Here is a 25,646-nt window from a genome sequence, read left to right as displayed (position 1 = left end):
AAGACTTTCCTCTTCTTCTGAAATTTTCTCCTGACTGTCATGATTGGTCTGAAAAACTGACCAGCAGGTGTTACTGTAGATTCAGCTTCATTATATTAGCAGTGTAAAAACGGCTTATATCTCAAACTCTTTGCTGGGAATAGCAATATTATACTTGATAACTTGTGTATAACACAAACGTGTAGTCATTGAGGTACAAAGATAAAGAACCAGGGGATCCTTTAGTGTAGGGGGGCCAGTAAGGCCCTAATTATTTTGCCATTTCAAATTATCTTTGTATAATCGATCATCTTAAAATATTTAGGGTCCCTAAACTGAATTTGCTGTGAGGCCTAGTAACATCTACTTATGCCACTGTTAGGCTTGTTTGCGTATATTGCGTATTATTATTATAGTATATTATTATACTATAGTAAAATATCCCACCAAAATGTCATTATTAAACAAGTACTGAGCACAAAATATTTTTTTCAATTTCCTTTATCAATAAAACTATAGTATACAGATATTTTACTCTAAATAAATTATATAATTTCTCTTTTACAAGCAAACTAGATCACAATATGTCAAAGACAATATATGTACACAACATAAGGCTTAGTTATAAATAGCACGTTTTCTTCAGCTCATCCAGTAAACGTTGAAAAGATCTTGAAAAGAAGCGTTCTCCCCATACGGAATGTGCATGTGGATGCTAATGTGCGGCATGGAATTATTTAACAACCCAACAAGATGGATTTAACAGTTATTTCTGAAGAAACTGCACTGATATTGCATTTACAGTGTTCCAGGCGGAGCTTTGAGCAGGTGGACAGGAGGAACCTACAAATGGAAAAACATCCTCGGGATGAAGCTCATAGCCTGGCTGTTGAATGAGTTGCAGCAACTAAAGCAAAGAACTTTCATATTATAAGAATCCTTCTCAGTTCCAGGAATGGGCTGAAACATGTTCCCCAGTTCAGGTTATGCCAAGGCCAGAGGCTCAAGGTCAGTATGGTTCTCTCTTTCAAGTCAATGTCACACGACGTAACTATAGAGCAGACCAAGCTTAACACTCTTGGAGACACCGGCTTCTCAACATTACTTCTTCATTCACAGCTTTCGGGGCAATTTACTGCAAGAAAACAGAAGTACACATCAACTATATGACAAAAACCCAGCCCCTTTCTGAATATGTCTTATTTCTATGCTCATTTCGCACGGTCACTTTATGATTTTCTTGGGAGTGTTAAGAAGGGTAGAATGGCTACTGTTTCAGACGTTCTCCATTTGAGGAGTTTGGCTCTGACCAGAGGTTCTGAGGTCAGAGTCTTGTAAATGGCTATGAACCATGGTTAGATTGCTAGCCTTTAGTAACTCTTCTCTGGAGATTTCCAGCATGGCAAGATGTGCTTTTATGAATCTGTTTTGGCATAGTGATTTTTAAGTTATGGAAAACTATGTTGGATAGGGCTGCCCAGGTCAGGCCTGACTGTATTAAACAGCCTTCTCTAATTATTTCTAAAGTTAATATTTCTAAAATTATTTCTAAAGAAGCTAAGAACCTTGCCTCAGACACCAGGTATCAATGTCCCCAGTACAAAGCTGAGCTGAAACTCTTTAACCCTTTGAGCATTTTGCTAATGCAGAGAGAACAACTGGTGGCAGCAGAACCTGAAAAGTCCTTGAACACCTACTAAATGGGATCATTCTATTTATACTGGAACTGGCAAAATCATCTGCAACCCCTAAGGTAACCAGATAGCAGCTCCCTAACAAAATATAACAGCTCCCTGGTAGATCTAAGAACAGCACTCAATAGTAAAATCCAGGTCCCACTGAAACACATTCAGTTACACTGAGTAGGAGAAATAATAGCCTGCATGAAAGCAGTTCCATCCTAAAGTGCTGGCTCTTTCTGAAAGCACATGACCAGGAGAAATGACCTGAGATGGCTGCCTACACACCAATATTACAACAAAAAATCAGAATGCAAAGGAGCATAGAAAATGAATATCCTACTGACTCTATTAAAACTGCTCTAACGACTGCTTAAAGAAACTGACTGTGGCGTTTCCCTAGTAAGTCAAATATTGCTGGGCAGATACAAACAACTGCATATAAATTATCCTGCTGACTCTATAGTAAATAAATCTGCTGCTGAAAGGACTGCACCAGTATGTGGTCCATGGCCAATCGCACCACATTAACCTCTTCTATTAAACATTTGTGGGCCCAAAGGCTGAACATTCACGATCAGCCCACAAATAACTGTTTGCTTAGCTATGTGGCCAAATGAATGGGGCCAAAGCTGCTGCTATTAGGAAATAACAAAGTATCAACTGATGTATTATATTTTAATCATTTAAATATTTATTCATTGTAAAAAGCGCCAAAACTCTAATACAAAACTTTACCAAGTACACATGGGCATCCACAGAAGGGGGCAACAGGAGGCCATTGCCCCCCCCCCTGGAAAAATTCAGTTGACAAAAAAACTTGCCTTTAGCTGCCTGCAGGCGCAGCCTATAACCCCATCCGTCAGTGCTGCTCCAGACTGTGAGAACTTAGGAGGGCGCCCTGGCAGCAGCACTGACAGGACGCAGAGGAGGAAAGGGCCCACCAAAGCACAAACTACCTGCCTAGATATGAGGGTGGGCTGCAGGGACAACATGTCAGTGTATCCTAGTGGGAGCTGGGAGGTCAGGGAGGGTCGTCCCAGCGTGCCGGCTGCCCCACACCACTCGCTTCCTTCCTGCATCTCCCCGGCACCTCCCACTCACAGTGCCTTCATGTGACAAGGTGATGTCACCAGAGGTCCTTCTCTCCCTGTAAATGTAGTGGCAGCAGCGGGCAGCATGGTGATGGGTGCAGTTCCTACTGCTGCAGCCTCCCCACCTCTGCAGTCCGGTGGGCCTGCGGGGACTCGAGCTAAGGCTGTGGCTAAGTAAGTGCGCAGGGGACCTATAGCAACTGGAAAAATGCAGCCTGACACTGAACGTGGGTCTGGGATGTGATTCGCTGCCAGTAGGATTGTTGCCGGATGATACCCTTTTTTGATATCAACTTACTTGCCCCTCCCCCGGAAATTTTTCTGCGGACGTCCATGCAAGTACAAGCAGTTAATGGGAGCTGCGCTGATCCTACAGGACCATTTATTTAACCATTAAGACTTTTTCAGGTTTTCAGGTTTTTTTTTTTTTTAGCTAGTACAGGTATGGGACCTGTTATGCAGAATATTCGGGGCTTGGAGGTTTCTGTAATTTGGATCTTCATAACTGAAGTCTACTAGAAAATCATGTAAACATTAAATAAACCCAATCAACTGGTTCTGCTTCCAATAAGGATTTACTATATCTTAGTTTGGATCATGTACATGGCGCTGTTTTATTATTACAGAGAAAAAGGGAATAATTGTTAAAAATATGGATTAGTTGGATAAAATGGAGTCTATGGGAGATGACCTTTCCGTAATTCGGAGCTTTCTGGAAAACGGATCCCATACCTGTATATGTCTAAAATTTGACCTTCAATAAATAGGCCTCCACAAGAATATCTGAAAACAATTCACATGAAAAAATGTTTTGAAAGTAAACCATCACTGTAAGTCTCCTGTCTCTCCGGTCGACTTTGCTGGCCATGAGTGTCTGGAAAAACACCAAACCCATCATGTCATTTCATTTTCTTGCACTGTTTTATAATGTCCCTGTCAGCTGTTTTGTTTCTCAGCTAGTTAGGAAAGAATAGAAGATTCAAATGAGGATGAACTACCAGCAGAGGGCGCCATTGTCTTATAAGGGACAGTAATAGCCAGTGCAGCAAATGTATTTATTTCTTAAAGCTGAAAATCTTTTTTTATGTGCAAGTGTGGCTCCTATCTTCCATGTCGTTCAACATCTACATTCTGATAACTGTTAACCTATTGTATTATTCAGAAGCTTTATCTCCTTTCAAAACATGAATGTAGTATAATTATAAAGCAAACCCAAGAGTTACTGGAATGTTGCCTATTTTATATAGAAGTGACCATACACAGAGGGAATCTTTGTGTAGTGAAGAAGGTTATATTGTTATATAATTTGTATTGGAATATAAGTTATATTGTTGTTTAATTACAGTTAATACAGCAGCCAAAACTGATGCATGAGTGAGCAGGGATAGGAATCAAGGGCTACGCCAGACTACAGGACTACGTTGTGCCCTACAATTCTTTTGTCTGCCTCTTTATCCAACTATTTCTTTTCTACCATAATGATAAACATCTACAGAATAACCAGATAGTTCCACCATAATCTGGACCAAAGAGATTAAGATAATAGTTTATTGGGCCTGTAGGTGCATTTGCAGGTGTGACTGTCATTATGGAGGACTGAGGCAAATATCATTTTACTGATCACCCTGCCTTTTATTTTACTACAGATGCAGCAGCAATCATTTTTTTGTTTTTTAGGATCACTACTACAAGCACACTCCATTGCAAACACTTAGGGGCAGATTTATTAAGGTTCAAATTGTAAATTCGATTTAGAATTTTTGATTTGGATTTTCGATCTCGCATTTGAGATTTCTCATACCTTGACCCTGGGTACAACTGGAATGCGACTGTTCGCCACCTATATTCGCCATGTAGAAGTCAATGGCAGAGGTCCAGTGACCCATTTGAAGATGTTAATAGCCTTTCTGACATTCAGAGAAAAAACTTGATTTTGAGTTTAGAGTAATGGCAGGTGGAACATTTTGTTGCTTAGGGAAAATTGTGTTTTCCTGCAGACAACAAAGCTGAGAAGACTTTGCTTTATATACTTTTACTACATGAACTTGCCCTGTTCACAGATGTTTTTTTGTTGCAGTGCATCTGTCAGACCCAACATCAAATAAGAAGGTCCATAGACACAAATAATTCAATATTTTGTCTTAGATGAGAACAATTCAGTGCAAGGGTGTCAGTGCAGTCCTCTTTGGGAGTGCATATTCCAACCTACAACCACATTTCAAGTCTGTTTATATTTTCTATGTGGTGACCATAAGCTGTAAGACCTGTGCTTACTGTATCTTCATAAGTGAATTCATTTGCATTCATTATTTTTTAAACCTTTTTTTTTCTAGGCAGACCTGACTTTTAATCAGAATAAGGAAGGAACTCAGCAGCCAACACCCAGAATATCCTGGAAAACATGCAAACTGAGTGCAAAAGAAAAGATTAGCAGGAGTAACCGCAGGGAGGCGGTTAGAACTGTGTCACACAACTCTGTTATCTGACAGCTCCAACTGCAACAGAACACAAATCGTTTGGACAAAGAGAAAGTACAGGAAAAAGAATACAAACAAAAGTTTAACCACCATCAGAAACATAGCTCGGCATTTTCTATATCTAAATAAATGAGACAAAGCTTTAGTTCATGCCCACATTCTTCCTTGTCAGAACCCTATGTAACATTTTGCTGTTGCAAAAAGCATTTTGAAAACCGCTTTTAAGATTTTAAATCGCAATTCACTTTGAAATTTAAAGTAATGATAATGTAAATGATCAACATTGTCTATTTTTGTAGCCGTGACAAGTAGCAGCTACTAGTAGATCCGCGTGTCTTCACCCTAAAGGTGACTGATGCCTAAAAATACCTATATATATTTGTACATATTTACATAAATAGTACCAAGTGAAGTCAATAATTCAATTGCTATAGGCTGTTTGGTAAGCATCCAACTGTAGTGCTGGCAAATCAGCAGGGACTGAGGAGCTTATTTCAAGGCCTTGAAGCAACAGATCCTACAGTACATTGCCTCTGATTGGAAGGCTCACAACTGCTTCTACCTCTGGAATTACTGTCGGTAAAATTGCCAAACAGTTGAAATGTATTTATTAAATAAATCAAGATACTGAATTAGTCTGTGATTTTTCAAACAAGTAGAATGTGAAGTGAAGTTTGATTGCACCTTGTGAAATTTTGTAATACTGTGAAATTTTATTGCACTTGGATAACTATTTCCATCTTGCTTGTTTTTGTTGTTTTTCTATTTATATATTTGTGAAAAATAATAAAACAACTAAAAGAGTTAAAACAAAAAAAAAGTAGAATGTGCTCAATACAAAATTGATGCAGATATTTTTTCCCGCAATGCAATGATTGTTTTCCCTAAACTTTGCACCTAAACGGGCGACTTTGGAAATGTATGCCATCCTGCCGGCGGGAAGACATTTGGGGAGATTTGTCGCTGGACAACTAATTTCCCCGTCTGCCAATACCCTAAAATGAGCCCTTATGTCTTTTTTTGTTGTGCATATAAAAAAGCAAAATAATACAAATCTTACCAGCCAGTTGGTGTATGTAAGCAAGGTTGAACAGGACTAAAATCAGTTGAGTATCCAACTGAACCCAAATGAGTCAGTCAAATGAACTCAACTGTGCTCTAAGAGGGCTACCTTTAAAGAGTTGCCTGTTATGCCTCTTGATTTCTTATCCTTGAAATTTGAAGAATAAATCAAGCAGCAATCAGCTGCTCTATGAGTGAAGCTGAAAAACTGTCATCAACAGTATAGTGTTTCATGCATTAATTGCTTCTATAGTACAGAATATGCAGCCAGGATCCAGCTTGTTGTACAGGCCCTTACTGACTTACTACAGTCCTATGTTGCAAAGCTTTCCTTGTGTCCTTCTGGGAAGCAACACAAGTGTTGTGCGGGTCGGGGTTTCCCTGCAAATCACCCTGCACCCATCTGTCCCTCCACCTGCGCCAGACTTCCGGGTTCCTTTTATAGACCTGCCCGCCAAGGATGTCACAAAAGACCTGGACGAGCAGGCGCACTTCTATAAAAGTTAAACCCGGAAGTTGGCATTTGTAGGGTTGCAGACGGCCCGAACCAGCCCGACCCCCGGGTATCGCCCACACATCACTACTGTCAGTAGTATTTTCTCTTTGAGATCCATCCAAACTGCTATAAGATTATCCTAAAAAGGAACACTGATGGAGCCCACTAATGGTGCTTCTAATGCTACTAGTGCACCAAATAGTTATTTCAAAACAGAATTAATCACAGCATTTAGACAGCAATAATCAAAACAAAATACAGCTAGAACTGTTGTGTTTTTTTGTTGAGAAGCTAAGCTTAGCCTTGCATTTTGAATGTTATCCTACATATTGCTCAGGTAACTGACATCCACAGATAGCAGATCCGCTTCTCTCAGCCTCACAAAACGCAGACGAAGAGCAGCAGAGCCAATTTTCCATCTGACCATGGCCGTATTGATTTTTCCTACTTTCGTCTTATACACAGTAAAAAAGGAGACAGTAAATCCTTTAACCAATGCAGGGGTGCTTCGCCAATGAGGCGAGTTGAGGCTGCTCCTGGTACTTTAAGAGCAAATTTCCAGGGGAGGGGGGGCAGCAGCAACTGCTGCTGCCTCAGGCGGTGGAGGGGCCAGGATCGCCCCTGAACCAATGTATAGTATTTTTTCATTCTTATTTAGCTGTCCATGCCCAATAATCTACAATATTTACATACTTGTGTTAGGGCACAGCCAACGCTAATGCAAAAACTAAGGGAAACAGATACTCACAAGATAGATGTCAAATACAGAGGAATTGTCATTATCCCATTCAAGGGTGCTCTGTTCAGATGTTTGATAGGCGCTGTCTTCCAGTGTGAATGTTGAACTTGAAGGCAGGCCTTTTCTGGAATCAAAACAAATCTAGTCAGAAAACATCAGAATGTTCAGCCTGTGTGAGCTCACTTAGATTCTTCAAATCATTTTCAATATATTGCATTTTGTATTTCCTTAAACAAATGAAAGTATGCTAGTAACCCATTCTTTACTACTGAAAATTATTTTTGGAAAATATATAGTCTTAAAAGAAAACTGCAGCACAACCCTTGTATCAGTCCTCCAAGGAAAGATTCAGCCTTTTACACATTTTATAATCAACATTGTATGTCTCTTCACAAAGAAATCATGCTCAATTCAAATTGTAGGTGTTTCAAATGCATTCAGCAGTCAAAATCACCAATGTTGCCTCCCTTTCACTTGAATGAGAAGCATTTGACAACACTGGTACAGGCATGGGACCTGTTATCCAGAATGCTTGGGACCTGGGGTTTTCCGGATAAGCGGCCTTTCTGTAATTTGTATCTTCATTCTTTAAGTCTACTAGAAAATCATGTAGATGTTAAATAAATCCAATAGGCTGGTTTTGCTTCCAATAAGATTTAATTATATCTTAGTTTGGATCAAGTACAAGGTACTGTTTTATTATTACAGAGAATTTTTTTTAAAAAAAATTTGATTATTTAGATAAAATGGAGTCTATGGGAGACGGCCTTTCCGTAATTCTGAGCTTTCTGGATAATGGGTTTCCAGATAATGGATCCCACACCTATACTGGGTTTTAAAGCACCAAACGTTCACTAAATTCTCTAGTGAGCATTTTCAGGTCAAATATCAGGGCTGCCCTTCATGTTGTTCCCATTCAAGTGAATGGCAGGTAGGAGTAGTTGTTTTGCACAGAAATATGCCAGCCCAGCAGAGACCGCATACAGTGTGCCATAGCCCATACTGTTTGGTAAGTAGGCAGTAAATACACATATATAGATTCATTCTTTTCATTATGAAAGCATTTTTTACTTGTGTACATAAACACAGAGAAGCAAGTGAAAGCAACAACCACTTGTGCATGGGGATTGGGTATATATTAATACGTGAAGGGATAGATTTGTAGCTTCTGAGTGAACTTTTTAGTACACCATAGTGACTACCCCCTGATTTACTCAAAGAAATGTTTGCTGATACATAGCTTCAAACCCAATGACGTAAAACTGTGCAGTCAGGCTGAACAACACGACAAGAGGCGGATAGAGATTAAGAATAGCTGTCTCTGCAAGTGAGGTAACAAAAGAAAAGCATACAACAAAAATGTGAGCTCTGGAGAACCAAGCCAGAGGAGAAAGAACCATCCTACTGTAAAGGATTGAAAAGAAGCCGAAAGGCAAACATAATGCAGCTGCTGGTGTAACAATAACAGCTGCACTTTCCCAGGTATATTGCCAGCTTCTGGGTAAAATGTGTATATACTGAAATAGCTAGCAGCATTGAAACTGCTTTCTCTGTGTGACAGACCTGAGATATTTAAGTACTTAAGAACAAGTTTTTCTAGATTTAGATATCCTGGGTATGAATCATAACAGTCTTTAACACAAACTGTAATACCAAAGGGCTGATTAGCTAACCTAGCACATAGTCAGCCATTTCTTACACTACCGTCTACATCAAACTTACTGTTGCTTGGTTTGCTTTTTGATAACTTTATTGCAATATTGCACCTATGCTAGTATATTTGCCCCATCTGTAGAATACGTCACACAGAATGACTTTTGTTATAAATAATATATACAAAACACCAATACAAGGTCAAAGAACATATGTTTCCACTAAAATATTTGTTGGAACAACAATCTTTATTGGAATAAAATATAAAAAGTAAAAACCATCATCCATAAATATACCTAGATAACTTGGAAGAGTTAGAACCAGAGACCAGAGAAATTGAGAGTGAGTTGAGCCAATTAAGAAAAATGCATTCAATGATGTGAAGTATTATGTATGATGCACAGATTTTGCCCTGTACTGATAAACTCTTATTATTCATTCACCGGTAATGTATGTAGGGATAACATTTTGGCAGTATTGTGTAAAGTGGCTTCTAGGGACAACTTATATAAAATAACATGTTTTATGGTATAAGGCAGTGATCCCCAGGCTTTGGCTTGTGAGCAACATGTTAAAACCCATTCTCTTTGCCTAAGCTGGCATCTGGTTGTTTCAGATCCTGCTCATGCCCTTCCATGCATTTTGATCCTGGTTTTTGACTTGTCCTTTGACTACGAAACTCGATGCATGTCCTGACCTCTGCCTGTTTTGTCTTCTCTTTGCCGGATCCTTGCCTGTACCTCATCTAGAACCTCTGCACTCTGAAGTTGGTAAGTTCCCAGCTAGAAAAACAGCAGAAAGTTCCAGGTTTCCAAAAAGGCATCAGTCAAAACCGGGACTAGTTGGGCTCTCCTGCCTTACAGAAGAGTCGGCTCAATGCCAGCAAGCTAACCCCAGATTCCTGCTTAACAAGGTACGTTACAAGAATAAAATGCATGGATAGTTTTGATATGGAATGTAGCTGAATGAGATTGTTATCAGTCCTGCAAGGGCCTGAGTTTATTGAGTTCTTCCTGAGCTCTGTAGAATTGCTGCTGAGACAGCTATCACTTTTACATGTCACAGAAGTGACAAAAGACAGGTGTCTATAAAATAAATCCCAGCACTGCTGTTTTCAGTTTCAATTACTGCTGACAGGCATCAACAACTATAAAACTGCCTCATTTATTGAATGCTTACTAAAAGTAAATATCATGCAATGTCTCCTGCATCAGCAAATGTCACTGGAGCTGGTTAGTGTTTCCCTAGCAGGATACAATCAATAAACTCTCCCATCTGCTGTCACTAGCAAATTGTTCCAAACACTGCTTGGCTTTACGTCTGTTTCAGTTTTTGACAGAGAGGGAGTTTCAGAGCTACGTGAAGCAGCACTATTTCTACACCCTATTTTTAAGTTTAATTGTTTTTTTTAATTGCTATTTAAACTGCAAAATAAAGGATTTAGAAGGGAAACTCTTTACAGATATAAAAAGTGTTTTATGCCGCTAAGTTCTATGTGCAGGAAATTCACATTGTAAAGGCTGGGATTGTGCAACTGCTTTTATTCTTTTCTGATTATTTCAAGAGAAAAGATGACCCAATTGGTTTGTATAGTGGATTTCATAGTAATGTTTGATTAGTACTGTTAACTATTTATCTTGAAAATATTTAAATACACCTGGGAACTGACTTTTATTATAAATGTGTGGTGTTCTGATATAAAGGAGCGCTAACCTGGTAAAAGGCACATGATGCATTTTCTTTGCCATGGAGATCATGGAGCATCAATTTCCTTGTTTATAAAAATATTTATTCTTCAAACTAACAGCCCCACAAAAAAAGGGCACAATGTAAAATCACTCTGCATTGCTAACAGTTTAACTTAAAGCATACTGCGGACTGCCCTGATTCTTAAGTATCTGGTAGTACGCAACTAAATTTATTGTCTGTTCCACATATATGATTTAAGGTGCTGATTAGCGATGGGCGAATTTGACCCATTTCTTTTCACCAAAAAATTCGCCGCCAGCAAAATGTCGCAGACCCCCATTACAGTCTATGGGTGTTGAAAATTTTTTGTAGCGTGGTAAAATATTGTTATAAATACATTTTTTTTGATGCACCATAAAAGTCTATGGGCGTCATTTTCGCGCCAAAACAAGGCGAAAAAATTCGCCCATCCCTAGTGCTGATATCCTGGCTGGTTAGTATATTACATACAAGAGAAGCAAAGCTGGATTTGATGGTGGGCTGCCTCTAGGCTGCCTGCATCTAACATCCGGCCGGCATTACTGAGGCTAGGACTCCCTTGCAAATGAACACAAGTAGGCAACAATGCAATTTCAATAGCAATCTCCTTGCACTTTTTCAATTAAAGATTGCAAACAAGCTCTTAAGATGTAAGGTGCCCATATATGCACCGATATTATTGTACAAAAGATCTTTCGTACAATAATCTTTGCGTGTTTTATGGGAGACCGATATCGGTAAAAAGCCTTGGATATCAGTTGTCTAGACGATCAGGCAGGACTGAAAATTTTGATTGGGCACCTTCGAAGGTGCCCCAACATCGTTATGTTAATGCTGAATCATCAGATGGAGCTAAAGAATTGTTTTTGTTTGTACCTGCATATCTGACAATTCAGCTCTTGAAGGAGAAGGAACTTTTACCGAGGAGACAAAGGATGCGACGTGTACATGGCCAACATGGCAGCCACAAACTCAGTAATGGGGAAAAACTTCAGTGGCACGGTGTAAGTGTGGGAAAACATTTTGGCTGGTGACACTATAACGGTTCAGGAGGGGTGTGATCAGGCAACAGTTTAAGATAGGTAATAAAAATGACCTCTTCTTTTCCTTTAACGTTAGTAGAGTGGATGAAAGTTCTTTCGTATAACCATAATTGTAGCATGTATGGCCTCCTTTATGCTTAATGCCAATGGCTAGATAGGTTATCAGCTGTGAATTTAAATACTATCACTAAGACATCTGGGAAGTAGGCAAACCAGTTTTGCAACTGCCTGACTCCACTTATAGCCTGACGACTTAATGGATTGTCTGTCATGTTTAGAACTACTTTGTCCTTACAGCTGAAAATCAGCAGCAGTCTTAACCTTTAAAACATTTTTGTTATCTATTATCTTTTACCCTGTGTAGGAACATGTCCCATAAATCATGTCATGTCATGTTAAAAAGTAAGTGTGTACCCGACTGTATAACAACCAAAGTACACAATGTATATATATATATATATATAAAAAAGGTCTGCTTGGGCACACAAAATAAGGGGAAATGTGTCTAAAGAATTAAGTGCACACTTCATGCGCCATTAGTAATAGCAACTGAAAAATTCTGATCGCAATTACAGGAAAAAAATATTCACTGTGGGTAAAAGCCATGCAAGCTGCATTTGAGATTGCACTTTGCGGTCTTGATATGTTAGTGTGTGTGTCAATAGTAGAGACATTAGTTTATAAACTGCACTGGGTCAACATCGATAAATTGTAACACACTCCTGCCATAAAAATAATTGAATGGATTTTTCAATAAACGCTGTCCAGTTCTTTCCAGATTATCTGGATTTAAAGGGGTTTTTCAACTTCAAACAACTAGTTGTTTTCAGATAGATCACCAGAAATAAAGACTTTTTCCAATTACTTTCTATTTTCTAAGTGTCCCCGTTTTTCTAATATTTAGGTGTAAAGTGTCATTTTTCACCTTCTAAAGCAGCTCTGGGAGGGGGGTCGCCGACCCTGTAAACTGTTCTAAATTGATACAATTAGTTGATATATTTCTTATATTTGTCCCTGCTGAGCAGAATCTCTGGGTTTCATTACAGGCAGCTGTTAGAATTGATACAATAGTTGCTAATATTCCAGAGATGCTGCTGAGAAATGTATCAACTAAATGTAGCAAAATTGTAACAGTTTAGAGTCTGCACCTGAATTAGTGAGCTGCCAGACTCAAACACCAGAGACACGAACATTCACCTTTAAACTTAGATTTTGGAAAAACAGTAAAAAAATAAATAATGGAAAGTAAATGAAAAAAGTGATTATTTCTGGGGAACAATCTGAAAACAACTGAACTGAAAAAAAGTGTTTGGAAGGTTAACAACCCCTTTAAGACCTTACCATTTGAACACAAATTCTTAATGGATTAGGAGTGAACACAACAGTACAATAAACACTAGGCCTGTTTAGAACTGCTCATAAACAGCTTTGTGCTATCAATCTATTCTTTTGTAAAAGGAACATATATATATCTATATACTCTCCTGAAGATGGCCCCAGTGAGGGTGTCGAAACATTGGGAATAAAACATAATTTTGTTTGATTACTTTACAAGTTCTTGAAGTGCGGTTTGTTGATTGACTATGTATGAATGGTTTGACCAGCACCCAGGCAGTTGTGAGTCATTTTGAGTGCACCGGTCTGATTGTGTTTATCTATATATATATATAAATTTAATATGATTTCAAAACAAGGTTCATATTTCAAAACATATCTTATATCGTCTACGAGGAAATGGAGAAAAATCTTATAAGTCTTCAGTAAAATTGTATTACTTCAGTGATAGGATCAAGGTGTATCTAGGGTCAATGTCATGGCCAGGCTTCTCTGACCCTATTTCTTGGCTTGTTTATGCATACTCTGTTGCTTGCATGGTTTATTTCTCTTTGTTTGACGCTAATGTTTTCTGTACCAGCCCATTGTACAGCAGTGATTATTAGTTTGTATTTGATACATATAAAATGAATGGCTTATTTTAAAAAATATATTTTTTTACTGCCATGGTATGGGTGAATTATTGTACATTTTTTGGAGGGGAAAACAACTTTTTTTCCACTCTATTTAGTTCTGTTTTATTTTCTTGCAATTGATAAAAAAAGTTTCGTGCTAGAAGAGGAGACATCTTTGGGGGTAGAGCAGATTGATCTCTATTACATATTCCCAAAACCTAGGAGTATCATCTACTATAAATATTGTGGGCAAATTATGTGCAAGTTAACATGATGTGGGGGGGTTGTATAATTATATAGCAGTGATATTACACAAAGTGGTCTGCTGGAGAGATCTTTGGCATGCTGAGGACCATACATGTCTCATTGAGGGTTATATCTGTTGGACAGTTCTGACATAGGGCAGCACAATCTATAATGTAGGTAGGGAGAGAAACACCTGTCAGAACTAGACAGGAGGGGGAAACAGCAGGCAGCAAATCTGCTGAATGTAAGGTCAAGTAACTGGTCATTTGCCTCCATAGTATGTTCTTTGCACAGCTCAAAATTTCATCATTCAAGGAGAGCTGGGGAAGGGTGTTGGATTAGCCCTCTGCCCTTCTAATCACTGGTTGCCAGTAGTAAAATCATAATACCCTCTGTTCTTTCTGCATATCCTAAATGAAAATATATCTATATCTATATATATATATATATACATATATATATTATATACATTATATACATTATATATATGGTATATTTCTTAGTTGAAAGCAGTGTGCTAACAGAGAAGAATGACACGGATTCCTATTTCCAACCGAAATTACAGTGTAATCGGTTATTTGGCAGATTCACAGCGTTTCCATGCCAACTGCCAAGTGCTTTGCTAAAGGAGAACATTTTGTTTCAGAAGCATTTTGCCTAAAGAATAACTGCTGTAAGCTTAATTTAATTTGGTTAATAATCAGCATCTCTTAAAGATTTGCTGTCAGGTAGTCTCCAGCTCAGGAGAACAGGAAAACAATCAATCTGAATTTGAGAAGCCCAACTGTACATCTTGCTGTACTTTAACCTTTACTACAAGATTCACCAAATAGCTGGAATACAGATATAAGACTACAGAAATAACATTAAAATAAACACAACATTTGTCTACCTATAATTTCCCACACATATACACAAAGATAATTACTATTGAATAGTATGGTAGCTCAATAATGTGCCCAAAGATCCCCAGATACTTTGTTTAGGGATGAGGTGAACCAGAAGAGTGACCATATACAGTACTGCCTGATCTTTTCAAAGCGGGAACATCATCAGCTAATTTACAATACACACAGTATCACAGGATTGCTGCCTGCACAAAAGATCTCAATGGTCTTGAGAAAGGCTAACCCAAATTGTAAATTTGTGGCAACACACCAGTTTTAGATGACAGTTCTATAAGTTCTTAAAGGAAAACTATACCCCCAAAATGAACACTTTAGCAACAGATATTTCATATCATATTAAGTGGCATATTAAAGAATCTTACCAAACTGGAATATATATTTAAGTAAATATTGCCCTTTTACATCTCTTGCCTTGAGCCACCATTTTGTGATGGTCTGTGTGCTGCCTCAGAGATCACCTGACCAGAAATACTTCAACTTTAACTGTAACAGGAAGAAGTGTGGAAGCAAAAGACACAACTCTGTCTGGTAATTGGCTCATGTGACCTAACATACAGTACAGTGAATCCTACGATCCCAGGGGGCGGCCCTTATTTTTTAAAATGGCAGTTTTCTATTTATGATTACCCAATGGCACATACTACTAGAAAAGTATATTGTTATGAAAATGGTTTATTTACATGAAGCAGGATTTTACATATGAGCTGTTTTATGCAATATCTTTTTATAGAGACCTACATTGTTTGGGGGGTATAGTTTTCCTTTAACTAAACATTTGGTCCCACCCTACAAGTGCAATATACAGTGGCTAAGATTCTGTCACCAGTGTCTTGCCAACAACATTTTTCACCCTCATTATATAGATTATAATAATTACCTGCTAGAATACCCTATAGTGTCATCATTGTGATACTTATCATCCACATACAAAGATGAAGAGGATACCGATGTTGCTAATGAAGCAGCTTCAAACAAGGATGGGGTACTTGGGACGAGGTCTGGTCGGTGCCTGGAATTTAATGCTGAAAACACAAAAAAAAATTTGATCAGAACAAGGGGCAGGCAAACACTATTAAAGGAACAGTTCAGTGTAAAATAAAAACTGGATAAATAGATAAGCTGTGCAAAATAAAAAAAAAGGTTTCTAATATAGTTAGTTAGCCAAATATTTAATGTATGAAGGCTGGAGTGACTGGATATCTTACATAACATAACGTAACACTACTTCCTTTTCAACTCTCTAACTCTGATTTAGTCAGCGACTTTAAGGTGGGGCCAAATGTGACATAATTGTTCAGTGAGTTTGCAATAAATCGTTAGCATGCTGGTTAGATTCAATGACACATGTGCCCCCCAAGTCACTGATCGCTTACTGCCTGGTAACCAATCAGTGGAAACCAAGAGAGCTGCAAAAGATATGGAAATGACTAGTATGGTATGACTAGTATAAGACTAAAAATCACTGCATGTAGCCTGTTCAGGTACATTTTTATTTTTTTTCTGCTTTTTTTTCTAAGTAATTTGATGCTTCCTCACCTTCTTCATCAAGACTTGTAAAACTTAGCCCCTCGGTAAGTCTTTTATTTTTTTCTTCCATCCATTCCTGACTGTTTGATGAGAGTATTTCCTGTGAAGAGGACTTAAGCGCAGGAATAGAATTGCCCCTCTTTTTGGATGGTGACGCTTTTAAAGCTGAAAAATGTTAAAATTATAGTAATAAGCAGGCATTGTAGAATATGTACAGTAACACTACCGTCTGTGAGATTTTTATGCAAAGGTTATGCTGTATTATCTATACAGAATTTTTAGAGTTGTTTTTCTTATTTGTAAGAAAGTACTTCAGTCATTGGGAAATTAAATTAAAGTTATGTGTTCAATATTTTCTAGTTATAAAGATATTTTGGGGTGATCCATGTCATTGTTAACAGCAGACTCTGGCAAACTAATTCTGCCCTACATCCTTGCTGCCATATTATGAAGTAAACCCCAATAGTACTACAAATGGTAAACATTCTTTACAGATTGTGAATATTTACTGTTAAGTTTTGACTCACTATTTTATACTATTTTATATAAGTGGTGCAGTTATTAATATCGCAGTAATTACCTTTATGTCATTAACCTACCCATATGTTGCACATATGTATTTCACACAGAACATTACCTTGGACTTTTTTGAAAACCCTCGAGTTCATAAACTTCAGAAATCTGTCAGCATAAAAACACGGCCTGTGTACAGATACTGAGTCCTGAAAAAAAAATAAACAAGTATTTCATGTTATAAAACAGCAAATCCTGCTTACCCAAATTCCTGTGATAAGCCCCTAGGGATTGTTTCCCACAATGAGAAAATCCGGTTATACATGGTTTTTCACTCAGTTCCCCTGTGCATGACATACAAAACCAATCCATTGTACTGCCTCACAGAAATAAAATTAAAATCTCTGGTCAATATGAGTACTGTGACTGTGAAAGGTTCATTTACTGTTACAATGTGGTAGCTGCAAATATCTGAGCAAATGCTAAGAGTATTACAAAATCCTGTTTTATAACACCAAAATCCTCCAAATAATACAAATGTTTAACTGTAATAACCTTTCCCTGGATAGTCAATACGAGCACCATATACAGCTACATTCATTTTTACAGTGCTCAGTTAAACATACATAAATAGATTTGAACAGGCAAGCAAATGCACCTTTGATAAGACCATTATCTACTTTAGGGATAAAAACATTGTGCCATAGGTTCTTCTAACTCCTGTGCCCAGAGCTGTTTTCTAAGAGTAATTTAAATTGGGCCATAGTACAAATTATTTCTAATGGCAAATACAGTGAAAAATAATGCAGCTTTAAAGCAATGAAATGTTATTCTAATAAAAAGCATATTCATGAATTCTCATAAACATAATGCAGGTCATATAAAAGACATTGCAATAAAGATAACAGGAAAGTGTTGCATCTTTCAACACTTTAGAATTTAAGTTCTTAATTCTATTACTTGGGTTTAATAGGCTCATGCTCTATATACAGTGATCTTTTACATTTAGCAACATCTGAATGCCAGCATTATCCATCTGAATATACGGTAGATAGTTTGGGAGTAGATGTAGTTTTAGCATGTGTAGGCAGTGATATTATAAGACTCTTTGCAATTGGAATTATTTTTTTGTGATTATTTAGCAGCAGTTCTCCATCTTGGAGTTTCACAAGCTAGTTTGCTAGGGTGAAATTCACTATAATAGGCAGTGAAAAACTGTAAGATAAATTGGAGAGGTTCTAAATAGGAAGATAAGTAATAACAATACAATGTTAGCCTCATAGAGCTATAGTTTTTTTGGCTGCTGGGGACATTTACTGCTACTTGAAAGCTAGAAAGACAATATAATTAAAGCCAAATAATTATAAGAAAATTAAAAATGAAGACAAAATGAAAAGTTGCTAAGAATAAGATATTCTATAATATACTAGCCCCCATATGAAATAAAAAGCACTAAGTTTGCACAGGAGCACTAACACATAGCAACCAAAAGTTGTTTGCTTTTAAACAGGTGACTAATAAATGCTACCTACTGATTGGTTGCTTTTAAACAGGTGACTAGTAAATGCTACCTACTGATTGGTTGCTTTTAAACAGGTGACTAGTAAATGCTACCTACTGATTGGTTGCTATGGGTTACTGCAGATAGCAGATAGTTAAAATGATCTGTCAGAGGAGGCAATGTTTCTCTTGTTCACACACTTAGACACTAAAAAGGGAAAGCAATACTATTTTAATAGCCTATTATTAATAAGAGCAGACTTTGCATAGCCTTTTGTTAAAATATTATATCAAAATGTACTATGCAAATTGTAAAACAAGAATTGGAGGAATAAACAACAAATTAGCAATTAATCAGATCTTTAGCAGCAATTATTTCTCCATGGTAAATACAACAAAACACAGGGAAATAATTATACCATCCATCAGAACAGCATTGTAAATTATCAATATATATCGTACCCCATCATAAACCAGGGCTTTCCATGAATGTTCCAACTTCTTCATTAACCTAGAGACAAAGCAATACCATTAGTAATGTTTGTTTAGAACAGGTGTACAAGTGTGTAGGACAGTTGGTATTTATGTTACCTGTAGGACTGTAGGATATCAATAATCCCCATAAAAAGCAGCACCCTTTCTCCCTTATGGTTCTTGGCTGGAATGCCTCCCATTCTGTAAAAAAAATAAATAAAATAAAATTAGATTTGGATGTACTGCAGTCCCCCAAGGCTGCAGCTAATGCTTATTGTTAACAGTAAATGCTAGTGAGATCAGAATACTTTCAATATTACAATTATGAATAAAAAGTGCTAAATGTTCTACAATGGGGTCAGGGAGTCCTGGAGATGCCTCATGAAGTCGGCAGGTCATATGACTATTAGTGGCGACCCTGTAGCTAGCACCTAACATCTACATTTTAAAGGAGAAGGAAAGCTCCAAGACAGTTTATTGCCAACAGATTAGCCACAATAGTGCAAGCTAGAATGTTATATTTATTCTGCAGAATGCTTTACCATACCGGAGTAAACAGCTCTAGACAATGTCTCTGTTTATTAAGGATAGATGCTGCCATATAAGCTTGGTGTGACATCATGTCCTGCCTGGGTCTCTCCCTGCTCACTTACAGCTCTGAGCTCAGATTACAGCAGGGATGGGAGGAGGGAGGGGGAGAGGAGCAAACTGAGCATGCTCAAGCCCTGCCCTGGAAAATTTAAACTGAAAACAGGAAGTCTGGTATAGAAGCCCAAGTGTACACAATAAAAGGAAATAATTGCTGTGTTTCTTTTGACAAAGGACTCAGAGCAGCATTACTTTGATGGTTTACTGGTGTATTTATATAGACCTTTCTGATAAAGCTTACTTCATTTTAGCCTTTCCTTCTCCTTTAAAGTAATTTTTTAGAACAGATTTGGCATATTCTTTTGAATACCTTGGAATCTATATTTGGGACATTTGTAGATATTTCGCACATTTTTCCTAATATAAAACTGGTTCTAATTAACTACACAAACCTCTTCTGTTTCAGAATATATGTATGTATGTATATAAATATACAAAGGCAGGTCACTCTATACTGATATTTTATAATGCAATTGAAAATGTTTTGATTTCAAAAATTAACTTACGTGCTTTCCTTAATGAAAAAGTCTACATCCTTCCCAGGTCCCTGTATGGACTCCAATGCAGTAGAATACAGAACTTTTTGCACAGATGGTCTTTTATTGTCAATTGAGTAGTGTGAACTTTCTCCTTCCTTTTCTTTACTTGTAGAACCAAGTACATGGACTCCGAGCAACAGGCTATAATCCATGATTTTGAAGCTTTCCAGTACCTGTTACAAAGGTATGAGCAATATGCACTTCATTAACTGGACAAACTAAATAATCCTCAAAATGATTTAAGCAGAGACAATAATACCACAATATAATGCACAATCCATAATACATGATTACCTGCAAAACATCCTTATAAACAGTGCTCAGTTTTGGCATGAGCTATAATCAAGGCTTAGTAATATCACTTTTGTCATATGACTTAGGGGCATATTTATCAAAGATTGAGTGAAATTTGATCGAATGTTACCAACATGAAAACCCGAATAAAATTTGAATGCAATTTGAACTGAGTTTTTCTCAGAAAAAATCTTGAATGTCAGGAAGGCTATTAACTTCTTCAAATAGGTCAGCGGACCTCTGCCATTGACTTCTACATGAAGTCGGCAGGTCTTGCGTGTCGACCTATCGAATTCAAGACACTTCCAGGGTAGGGGAATGATAAATCTCGGATTCGAATTTTCAAAATTTACTGTTCAAACCTTAGTAAATCTGCCCCTAAGAGAATTCCAAAGCCAGTATAACTTGATTTATATGGACACAAAATTTGTTGGTGACCTCAAATATCCATATATTTTACAATAGGGGGTACATTATTCTCTACATTATTCTCTAAATCATTTTGCATACGACTCGGTTAGCAGGACATTCTCAGCGTACAGGCCTGAAAACGGGCAGGTTTGGGGGTATTTTAGATGTGTTGTCTTGGCTCTGCACTGCTAATGTAGATCAGGAGTGTTTCCTTAGTCACTATTCTTGACATGAATATTGGGAGATATGATATTACAGTAAAAACATGTTGTTATTATTATAGATGATAAATCACTGAAGATGGAAGGAAATATGAGAAAACAGAAACGTTCTAAAGAAAAGGCAATAATAGAATAGATAATTAACAGTAATCTGGATGAACATAGCAATGGTTGCTAGAATGGTAAAGTAGAATGTAGGCACACAAAAAAAGATTAATGGAATGGAGGAATGAAGAATAAGAAAGTAAAAGAGAAGGGGGTTGAGGGAACAATAAGTCAGAGCAAAAGGACAAAGAACAATTTAATGGGTCACACTTGCTGATGCTAAATAAGCTAGATGTGCCCTATTGTATCAGATAACGGCGGGTTTTCTTCTTTTAAAGAAATGCACAAAGATTCATAGAACCTTAACATGCATGTGGTTCACAAGAATAAATGGTATTGTGGCTCGGTGAAACGAAGTTGCTACAAGCAAATACATTATTAAAATACATTCAAATCTCTTGAGGGCAGAACTTTCTTCTCTGTGGTTTTCTTCTATTCTCCTTGTACGGTAACTATTTGGAAACCAGTCACTAAAAAGAGGACTCTCAAATCCATCACATCTCCTTAAAGAAAGACTTTGCCAACCAACCAAAAACATGGTGTTAAGAAAATGATCTTTTCTTTTTATTTCTACTCTTCACTAAAAACAATAAAAATAATAATAATAATAATTAAGCAGCTTTAACAGGGCACACAATGGCTGTTAATATGTTTGTTCTATTCCCATTTTGAAACACAAACATGCCATGTGAAACCAATAGGGAAATAAGGGCTGGTTCTCCAAACCTAACTAGCTAGCAACTGGGCTAATTACAGCCTGCTAGTGGTGATATCTATAAACCTGCCATTTCATTTTTAAGCATTTTATATTTTGATATTGCTGTCTTTTTAAGAACATGCTTAAAATATGGGCCATGGAATATCTGGTTATTCCAAACTATCATCTTAGAGACAGATTTACTGTGGTTGGAATGGTAAATTTGAATTCAAATTTGAATTTGATCAAATTTTGGTCAAAACTCACAATTTCTCATTTAAAACCACCAACTTGAATTTGAATGAGATTTAGCACATCTTGACCCTGGAATCAGTTCTAATTCAATATTTTGCCACCTAAAACCTGCCGAGTTTATGTAGAAGTCAATGGCAGAGGTCCGTTGAACCATTTGAAAATGTTAATAGCCTTCATGAGATTCGAGTTTTTATTTTCTGAGGAAAAACTCAATTCAAGTTCAATTCGAATTTGAATTTGATTTTTGGATTGTTCCTATTCGATCGAATGTTAGACGTTCGAGTTTTTTCTTAAATAACCTCCCATTCGAGTTGTAAGTACATTCAAATTTATTAGTTAGAAAAAATTCACATAACTTTGAAATTCAACCTTTGATAAATAACCACCTTAAAGTGCAGAAGTCCATATTCCAAAACTCACATCGAATTTAGAGGCCCTTTTAGTTCTTGCATATAATGACATGAACTGATAAAAGCAACCCAATAAACAGAACTGATTCTATAACTATACTCAGGCATATGTAACTTTTTTTGTGTGTCTAATATGAGATGTATATATCACTCTGTCTCTCTCTCGCTATATATATATATATATATATATATATATATATATATATATATATATATATATATATATATATATATCCTGGAAAGAGGCGAGCACTCATAGGTCTTAAGATGCAAAAAATCTGTGTGTCTGAGTGCTCGCCTCTTTCCAGGATATCTTACTTACTTTGCTGATAGCAACCAGGCATATATATATATATATATATATATATATATATATATATATATATATATATATATATATATATATATATATATATATATATATATATTGTGCTCAAATACACCTGGGCCTTGACACCTTTGTTTTATGAATGTAGCCATTACCACTATCATAAACATCATTCATACTGAATTCAGAAGAAAGAACAAAACATAAGGCAGATCAGTGCCATTCTACTGATGCTTCGAACCTGCATTTGTTATTCAAACTAAGCATCACTATTCAAATATACAGAGCATATCCGTATTTCCATCTGATTTTCATACTGTACATGATGGAGCTACAGCTAGTTTTACGTTAAGTAATATTCAATCAGAAGACAGAAAGAGGGCAATGACACTGTATGAATGTGTTGTACAGAACAATTCTCTGACCCTAGGGGGTTATATAAATGTAACAAAAGAGAATTTCAAAAATTCATCACCATGGTGTTATACTGTAAATATCATGCTGTATAGTTGCATGTATAGTTATCATGATACTCATGTCCAATTTCAAAACCCCCTCTCTTTAAGATACAGAATAAAGCACGAGGTTGAAAAGCACTGCCTCTCTATAATAACGCACAAGAGAAAGTTTCATTACAGTATTAGCAGACAGATAATGAGAATACAGAGCTAATTTAATTACAGAAATGAGAATTTTGGCAAAACACTGGGGCTCATTTATCAACACTTGCCAAAATTGCCCATGGGCAATTACCTATAGCAACCAATCAGTGATTAGCTTTTTGAAACCAGCTGCAAGTAGAACAATGAATGCAGCAATCTGATTGGTTGCCATGGGTTACTGCCCATGGGCAAATTTGCCCAGTGTTGATAAATGAGACACACTGTCATTACACATAGAAGGCTGGTTTTTCTTTTAAAGCAATACGCTCTGGACATGCAAAGCCAGCAGCTAATATGCATATCACATGGGTTCTTACTGCCAGGTTAAGTTAGGTCTACAAGAAAAAAGAAATCATGTTACAGCAAAGGTTTAAGCAGTTTGATTAAAATATCTGAAAAGCTTTTATGAAGTAATTTGTGTGAAATGAACTACCATTTCAATTTGGGAAATAAATTTGGCAAATGAAATGCACTGCTCCTGGATATTCACAGATTTTGAATTATTTGAAACAGCCAGATAGATGAAGAGTGAATGTTGAAAGTCATGCTATTTTGCACCTTAAGGTGTCCATAGATGTAGAGATCTGCGTGTTTGGCGATGTCACCAAATGAGCGGATCTCTCCCCGATATGCCCACATTGAGGTGCGCGATATCGGGCTGATACGATCGTGGGCCCTAGGGCCCAACAATTGGATCATAATGCATCTGATACGGCAGTCAGATCGCAGGACCGCATAAACGCACAGATGCGGCCGCTATCAAAAGTCGGTCAGATTGCGATCGGTGAAACCCGTCGGATGGCCCCATTCTGTCTGTCGGCTGCTTTTATTGGCCCGTGTATGGGGGCTTTTACCCTAGTTTTTGGCATGGAAAAGATGTATATTCTAGAAGATAAGATTTATAAATTTGGCAGTGACTAGTAATGATTCTTTAGCGTTAGCACTTATATCAGTTGAAAAGTTAAAATAGGGTTGCCAGCTCACCCCTTTAAAACCAAACACATATTTTACAGTCTGCATGGCTAATTAGCAATTCATTAAGATACATGCTGCAGAGTGAACTGATTTATGTGCAGCCCTGCATCATGCATCTAAATTAATTGCTAATTAGCCATGCAGGCTGTGGATTCCATATGTGTTTGGTTTTAAAGGGGTGACGTGGCAACCTCAGGTTAACAGTTCACAACAATTCCAGCATACTACAAATCTACAGAAACATATATATCTGTAGCAAACTATGGAAATATTTATCTGCATGACTTACTTGTTTATACAATGGCAAATTGTATTCAGGTTTACAGACCCTTAAAAACACACCACTCCCACTGAGGGAGGATGCTTGATGCAAGCAATATATATACTGAGAGAGAACCTTTGTTCGGGCATGTCCAAGCAATAAGACCCATTTATACTTCTGAGGCAACAACAGACACACATTACATTCCATTTCCAATGTCAGTGCATGCTTTATGTTTGAGTGCTGTGGAAACAGTATGAGTGTGTTTGCATTTCAGCAGAGCAGTGAATGAGTTGCATTGTGAGCAAGAATGATATCTTCTTATTGTATGCAGCTGGACATGAGATCACCACATGATACAGCCCCAGCTACTGTCTTCATGCCAGGGTTTTTAGCTTTCTTTTTGTTTTTCAAAACAATAGGAAACATTTTCCCTTTTACAATAATATTAGTCATGCAAGCAGTTTGCCAAAGCGACCTATTCTCTTTTCAGATACCGATGTGTTTATTTGTCTGGTCACATGGAGAACTAAAACACTGTTTCTGTAATATGTTTAGAAAGTTATGATGTAAAATAAATTTAATTCAAGGAGCTTTAGTGAACTTGCTACCAAAAACAAAAACGTGTTGCAGAAAAGATGAATCAATACCTGGTGGGTTTTTATCATCACACTGATTAGATAAACCATGTATTCAACATCCTTAAAGGGGACCCATCACCCAAAAAAAAATTCCAAATCCTATTTTTATCACATTAGTCAAGCAAAATGAA

The 25,646-nt window shown here is 37.2% G+C and overlaps 1 protein-coding gene across 1 annotated transcript in view; it reads right to left on the bottom strand.

Annotated features, from left to right (window-relative positions):
• Nucleotides 1–464: 464 nt before the first annotated feature.
• pip5k1c.S (phosphatidylinositol-4-phosphate 5-kinase, type I, gamma S homeolog) overlaps nt 465–25,646 on the bottom strand; it is a 68,412-nt gene continuing 43,230 nt past the window's right edge. Inside the window, 8 exon segments of the mRNA NM_001089262.1 lie at nt 465–1,114; nt 7,536–7,650; nt 15,931–16,075; nt 16,590–16,745; nt 17,218–17,302; nt 19,056–19,104; nt 19,185–19,268; nt 20,222–20,427. The gene's annotated coding sequence lies outside the window, so the exon portion shown is untranslated.

The sequence above is a fragment of the Xenopus laevis genome, chromosome 1S (assembly GCF_017654675.1).
Source record: "Xenopus laevis strain J_2021 chromosome 1S, Xenopus_laevis_v10.1, whole genome shotgun sequence".
Classification (NCBI taxonomy): Eukaryota; Metazoa; Chordata; class Amphibia; order Anura; family Pipidae; genus Xenopus; species Xenopus laevis.
The sequence above is the reverse complement of the archived record's forward strand: the minus strand, read 5'-3'. Positions and strand labels throughout refer to the sequence as shown.